Source organism: Trichechus manatus, unplaced genomic scaffold (assembly GCF_000243295.1).
Source record: "Trichechus manatus latirostris isolate Lorelei unplaced genomic scaffold, TriManLat1.0 scaffold00075, whole genome shotgun sequence".
NCBI classification, from domain to species: domain Eukaryota; kingdom Metazoa; phylum Chordata; class Mammalia; order Sirenia; family Trichechidae; genus Trichechus; species Trichechus manatus.
The window spans coordinates 5,725,488-5,731,577 of NW_004444011.1; the positions used below are offsets into that span (position 1 = coordinate 5,725,488).

General features: G+C 40.6%; 1 protein-coding gene across 2 annotated transcripts in view; it reads left to right on the forward strand.

Moving 5' to 3' along the window:
- Nucleotides 1–6,090, forward strand: part of PIP4K2A (phosphatidylinositol-5-phosphate 4-kinase type 2 alpha) — a 222,253-nt gene that overhangs the window by 66,458 nt on the left and 149,705 nt on the right. The gene's annotated exons all lie outside the window — the stretch shown is intronic.

A 6,090-nucleotide genomic window follows, 5' to 3' on the forward strand; every position in this document is an offset into this window, starting at 1 on the left:
ATGATTTCAGCCATCTGAACAAAAAAGCTCAGAAGGCTGCAGACTTTCTGGAGCCATGGAGGCTGAATGAAACCCTGAAACTATTGCCCTAATATAGTCTTTATACCTTAAACCAAAAATATCCCCTGAAGTGTTCTTAAAACCAAACAGTAGTCTAGCTTAACTAGTAAAAAATGCCTGCCTTGAGCATTATGCGCTTTTAAGAACTATCTATATGGGATCAAAGTGACAACAGCAACTGGAAAGATTAGATAGGAACCGTAGGGAATAGTGAGTTTATGTTAAAGGGGGAGAAACAACTCAGAAAAGGAAGGTGAGAATGGATGCACAGCTCTAAGATTATAATCAGTATAACTGAATTGTGCATATAGAAACGGTTGAATTGGTATACGTTTTACTGTGTATATTCTCGAAAACAACAAATTAAAAAGAAAAAGACAAAACGAACAATGAGGGGGAAGAAAGGCCTAGAAGGAAATACATCAAAATGATATGTGGTTACCTCTGTTCTTCATAAAAACCTGTTGCTGTTGAGTCGACTCCAACCCATAGCGACCCTACAGGACAGAGTAGAACTGCTCCATAGAGTTTCCAAGGAGTGCCTGGTAGATTTCCTGTTCTTTATACTTACCTATATTTCAAAACAAATTTAAAAGATACAGCTGTGAACTGGCTAAACCAAGAGACAGCCTTTGAAACATGGAACACAAATCTTATGCAAAAGCATCAAATTCTGCAAAGGCAGAACCATAAACTACCACAAGTTCTGGAAGTCATGGCAGCAGGCACAAAATATAGGGCCTTTAGCTCATACAAAGGGACCAGCTGAGGAGATATATCATCCATGTCTGCGTTCACTGAGAACAGTGATGGTGGCAGTTTACACAATGCCTATTATTTTTGATTAAGAACTCCATCTTCTCTGCTTAAAAATCTAAGGAAGTCTGTTATGTCAAATCATTGGTGGTACTCCCAGACTTCCATCAACTTATCTTTAGATCCAGGTCTTGTTTTTCACAACCTGCCTTTCCAGCATCACCATCTCATTTTCCTCCCTCACTGTTTCCTTAGTCCACTCATTTCTGTCCCCTGTATTTTCCTTGGTTGAAGCTCCAGGACTGCTTTTGCTATGGCATTGCTCTTTGGCTTTCTTTAATTTGAAATTTCAGAGGCATAGTCTTTTCATAGTTTTCAAAGCACTCTCACATATCTCAATTGATATGTTGTGATAGAGCTGGATGATGTATAATCTCTATTTAAAAGTATGAGGAGAGGGCTCAGAGTTTTTAACTTGCTCATAGTTACACAATCCAGATCTGGTGACTCCAGATCCATGGCTTTCTGTTGTCCCATGCTGCCTCAGACACTTAGGAGTGCTCCACTATGGCAGCAGTGATGAGCCAGGCAGTAGGACTTTGTTGATAATTGTTGATCCTTTGTTGATAATTATCCAATGATCACCCTTGTATCTCTTTAAAATTTACCTTTACTTTGAAATGTTTGCTTCTCAGAGACAGTTCAGCTAGTACTGTTCAGTCTAGTTAACCACCTTCCCTCCTGACACCTTTTGTTAGTTCTGAAATCTTAACTTAGGTCTATTTGTTAATATGATTCTCTATAATTGTTTTATACTTTGTAATTTGAACCACTCTTCTACTACACGTATCTATCTTTGTAATTTTTTTTCTCCTCACATGGTAAAGTCTTGGAAAGTGAGAGCTGTGTTTTCTATTTCCTTAATAGTTGAGTTTTCTCCTAGGGAGAAGTTCAACAAGTACTGACCAACCGAACTTGAGGAACTAAAATAAATCATCCTTCAGGAACGTTTTTATAGCATTTCTGCAAATAATTATGAGATTAAACTTTCCTGAAAATTTTGCTGAAACATCTGTTTTTCAGAATTAACTTAGAAATATTAATGGCCTTGGGCATATCTGTACCCAGCAGAAAGTCATTAGCTATTCCAGAATGCCTAGCTGGAGGGTTTCCTTTCTTCCATGTTAGTAAATCTTGGCCCCGTAGCAGGCAGGGACACTGCACCACTCACGAGAAAACCCACTATTACAAAACGTATAGACACTTCAGAGGCTACAGCTGTTTCGTCTTGGCATCAGTACTCATCTACAGATTGTCACATATTCAGAATACAAACTTTTCCTGAAATCTTCACTAACTTTTGGAGCGTAGGATTGATAGAGCAATTACGGAAATCTCAGAAGCAGCATCTCACAGTATAATTCTTTAAGCAGACTGAAGAGGTGGCTACTGCTACAGGCTGATTTAACCCCAGCGATTCTTTAACAGGAACCCCCTAGGTTATAAGCTACTTAAGGGCAGGAACTGCCTTCCACTTTCTGTTTGTCTCACACCCAGCGCTCAGTGTGTATTTGCTGAATTGAGTCATGAAGAGAAAGGTTAAGATGGGTGAACAGTGAGCCTGTTGTTGCTAATAGTTCACTTCTCTAGTGAAACTGGCCTGTGTCGAGAAGACAAAAGGATTTAGAATTTTTAGAGTAAATTTTTTTTCACCTCTGTGGCTCAGGGTCCTAGGGGATCCCTCAGCTGCACTAGGTAGGAGGGGGTCGGGAGGGAGGCAGGGGAAGGAAGTGCGTTGCTGCTCATTCCGGACATATTCTGCATCTCTTTGTTTCCTCTGTCTCCCCTGTCCTCCATAGCTAAGGCAAGAGGGGAGGACTTTCCTCCTTTTCCATACATTTTTCCTTATCTGTTTTTAAAACTGTATTTTCCTTCTGAAAGTTGTCCTGGGAGTGGCCCTGAACTTAATTTACAGTATGATTCATATCCCCTGGGGATGGCCCTTTCTTTTTAAAGAGTATTGATAAGTAGAACAAAGAACAGCATTTCCAGTGAGGAATTACATTTATTTCGTTCATTGAATAAATATCGTTTTCCATTTCCCCATGTTGTACACGTTAAGTACACCAGAGTTATGAGACCGAGAACTTATCACACAGTGGTAGACTTTTTCAGCTTTTAGTTTTAATACACATTTGACTATTTTAAAAGCAAATGTTACCTTCAACCCAGAAAATGATAGCTTTGTTGGTTTTTATCCTAGGTATATCAATTTTCTGATTTTAATAATTCCTTACATAAAATGTAATCACAGTGTTGATCACTATGAAAAGATGGCTTTGCAAAGGAAGTTCCTCCACAAAATATCACAACGCAGTTGTCAGTAAGACAGTTGCTAAAGTAGATATTTTAAAATTGTCTTATGTGGACTTCCAGGCAACACGGCACTATAGTCAGAAGCACCACACGTCCCTCGACAGCAAAAATGCAAAAAACTAAGTCAGACAGAGTGACACATCAGTCCTGAAACCCTAAGCATCAAATGAAGAGATAAGGAACTCAGCCAAGCACTGAATGGGATAGAAACTGACCAAGAACAGAGAGCAAGGAGAGATACATGCAGAGGTCCCCTATCAGCTACCGCAGCATGGATCCACCATCTTGGACTCCTATCGGAGATCAGCAAACAGGGGTTATGAGAAAGCAGCTTCAAAGAGCTTCCAGCAGGAGACAGAACAACCGATAACCAACAATATACACTCTCCCAGCCCCCCCACCTGCTTCTTCACACACACTCGGCCTCCTCTGCTTCCTGTGTCCACAGTCTCTTGGCTGGGAAGCACCGGCTTCACCCCGGTATCGCTTGGATTACACCTGCCCGTACTGGCCGGCTCCCTGAGTGCCATTTGTTGGCTGTTGGCGTTGCTTTGTTCCACTTCATTAGATTTCTTCTTACCTCTCACCACCTGCCCCTCCTTTCTCTCAAATATCTGGCTCTGTGGCCATCTTTGCTTCTTCCTGGGGGGCTATGAGACGCCACTCAACTGTGGAACTGCTTCCCGGCCTGTGCTGCCGTGCTGGTGGGACCCCCAGGGCTTTGTTGTTTGTTTGTTTGCTTGTTCTAATTTGTTCTGTTTTGATATGTTTGTTTGTTTTCTTTTTCTTTTCTTGGCTTGGGAGCCAATTCTGGCTGGGCAGTGCTGCATGGCTTAGGAGATACTCCCTTCCTCTGCGCAGACGCATGGTGACATCTCTGGGGGCATTTCTTTTTTCTTTTTTCTTTTTTTGTTTCTTTGTTTTGTTTTCTTCTCTCTCTTTTTCCCTTTTTGTCTTTCTTCACTTCCAGTTTCTCAATTTATTTACTTTCTTTTACCCTTTTCTTTCTTTTTGTTTTTCTCCATTTCTCAGTCTCTCATCTCTCCACTCCAATGGCAAGCTCTCTTAGCACTCTTTTTTGTTTGTTTCTTTGTTTCTTTGTGTGTGCGTTTTTGGCTCCTGTTCCTCTCCTCTCTCCTATTTCCCATACCCATCTTAGCTCCACAGATCACAGTCTCCTCCCTCCTTCCTGCTTACCTGCACTGTGCGCTGAACATCACACCCCTGAGCAGCACAGGCACGGCCTACCGGAACCTGCCCTGCACTGATTCCCGGCCTGCACTGTCGGTTCTAGTACATGCCACAAACAGTACATCCCAGCAACTCCACTTCAGCTGAACCTGCCCTGCTGGCCATACCTGAGTGACTGACCCTGCCCATTGGAGAAGGAGGTGAAAAGTATGCCCACAGATGAGCAAACAACAAAGAACGCACAGCCTACCTGATCAGACATAACCAAATAAAACAAAAAAGCAGGACAAAACAAACAAATCTACAATCCGTAAACGAGGAAAATAACTACTGAATGCCCCGAAGACAGCAGACAATATCAAAACATATACAAAAACAGGACAGGATGGTTCCAGTAGGTGTCCAAAAGAAAATACCAGATGACTTTCCAGTAGAAGAAAAGGCACTAGAACTACCTGATAGGGAATTCAAATCTCTAGTATTCAGAATTATCCAAGAGTTGAAGCAAAAAGCAGACAAAAATGAAGAAAAAATAGACAAATTCATGGAAAAGGCAGGCAAATTCATGGATAATACAGACAAAAAAATGGAAGAATTCAAGAAAATAATACAGGAACAAAATGCTAAAATAAATTCACAACTAGAAATCATACAAAAACAACAATTAGAAGTCCAAAAGAGAAACAACAAGATTTCAGAAATGGACAGTGCCATAGAAGGGCTGCGGAATAGATTTGAAATGATGGAAGACAGGATCAGCGGAATTGAAGACAAACACTTGGATAGAACTCTGAGGAAAAATCAGAAAAAAGAACAAAGGAAAATGAAGAAACCCTGAGAATTACGTGGGATACAATCAAAAGCAAAACTCTGTGAGTGATCGGAGTTCCAGAACAGGGGGAGAAAACAGAAAACACAGAGAGGATTATTGAAGAATTGCTGGCATAAAACTTCCCCAATAATATGAAAGATGAAAAGCTGACCATCCAAGAAGCTCAACGAACCCCATATAGGGTAGACCCCAAAAGGAAATCACCAAGGCATATCATAATCACACTCGCTAAAAACCAAAGACAAACAAAGAATCCCGAGAGCAGCTAGAGAAAAACAAAAAGTCACATACAGAGGAGAAACAGTAAGACTAAGCTCGGATTATTCGGCAGAAACCACACAGGCAAGAAGGCAGTGGGATGACATATATAAAACCTTGAAAGAAAAAATTGCCAGCCAAGAATAATATATCCTGCAAAACTCTCATTCAAATATGATGGTGAAATTAGGTCATTTCCAGATAAACAGAAATTAAAGGACTATGTAAAAACCAAACCAAACTTACAAGACTTATTAAAGGGAGTCCTTTGATCTGAGAACAAATAACATCAGACCACAGGCTGAATTTAGGACACAGGATTGTACTAGCCGGATACCAACCCGGGAAATGAACTCCTAAGAACTATCCAAAACCAAAAGAATTACAAAAGGGAACCAGAGAGGTTAATCTGTAAATGACAACGGCATCAGAACAATAAAAGAGGGAATAAACAATGTGGGTATAGAACCTTCTAATGGAGAGGAAGGCAAGGCGATACCAAGTAATAATAGACTCGTTCAAACCTAGGAAGATAAGGGTAAATTTCAAGGTAACCACAAAGAAAGTTAACAAACCTACTCATCAAAATAAAGAAGAAAAACATCTCAGTAAAAACA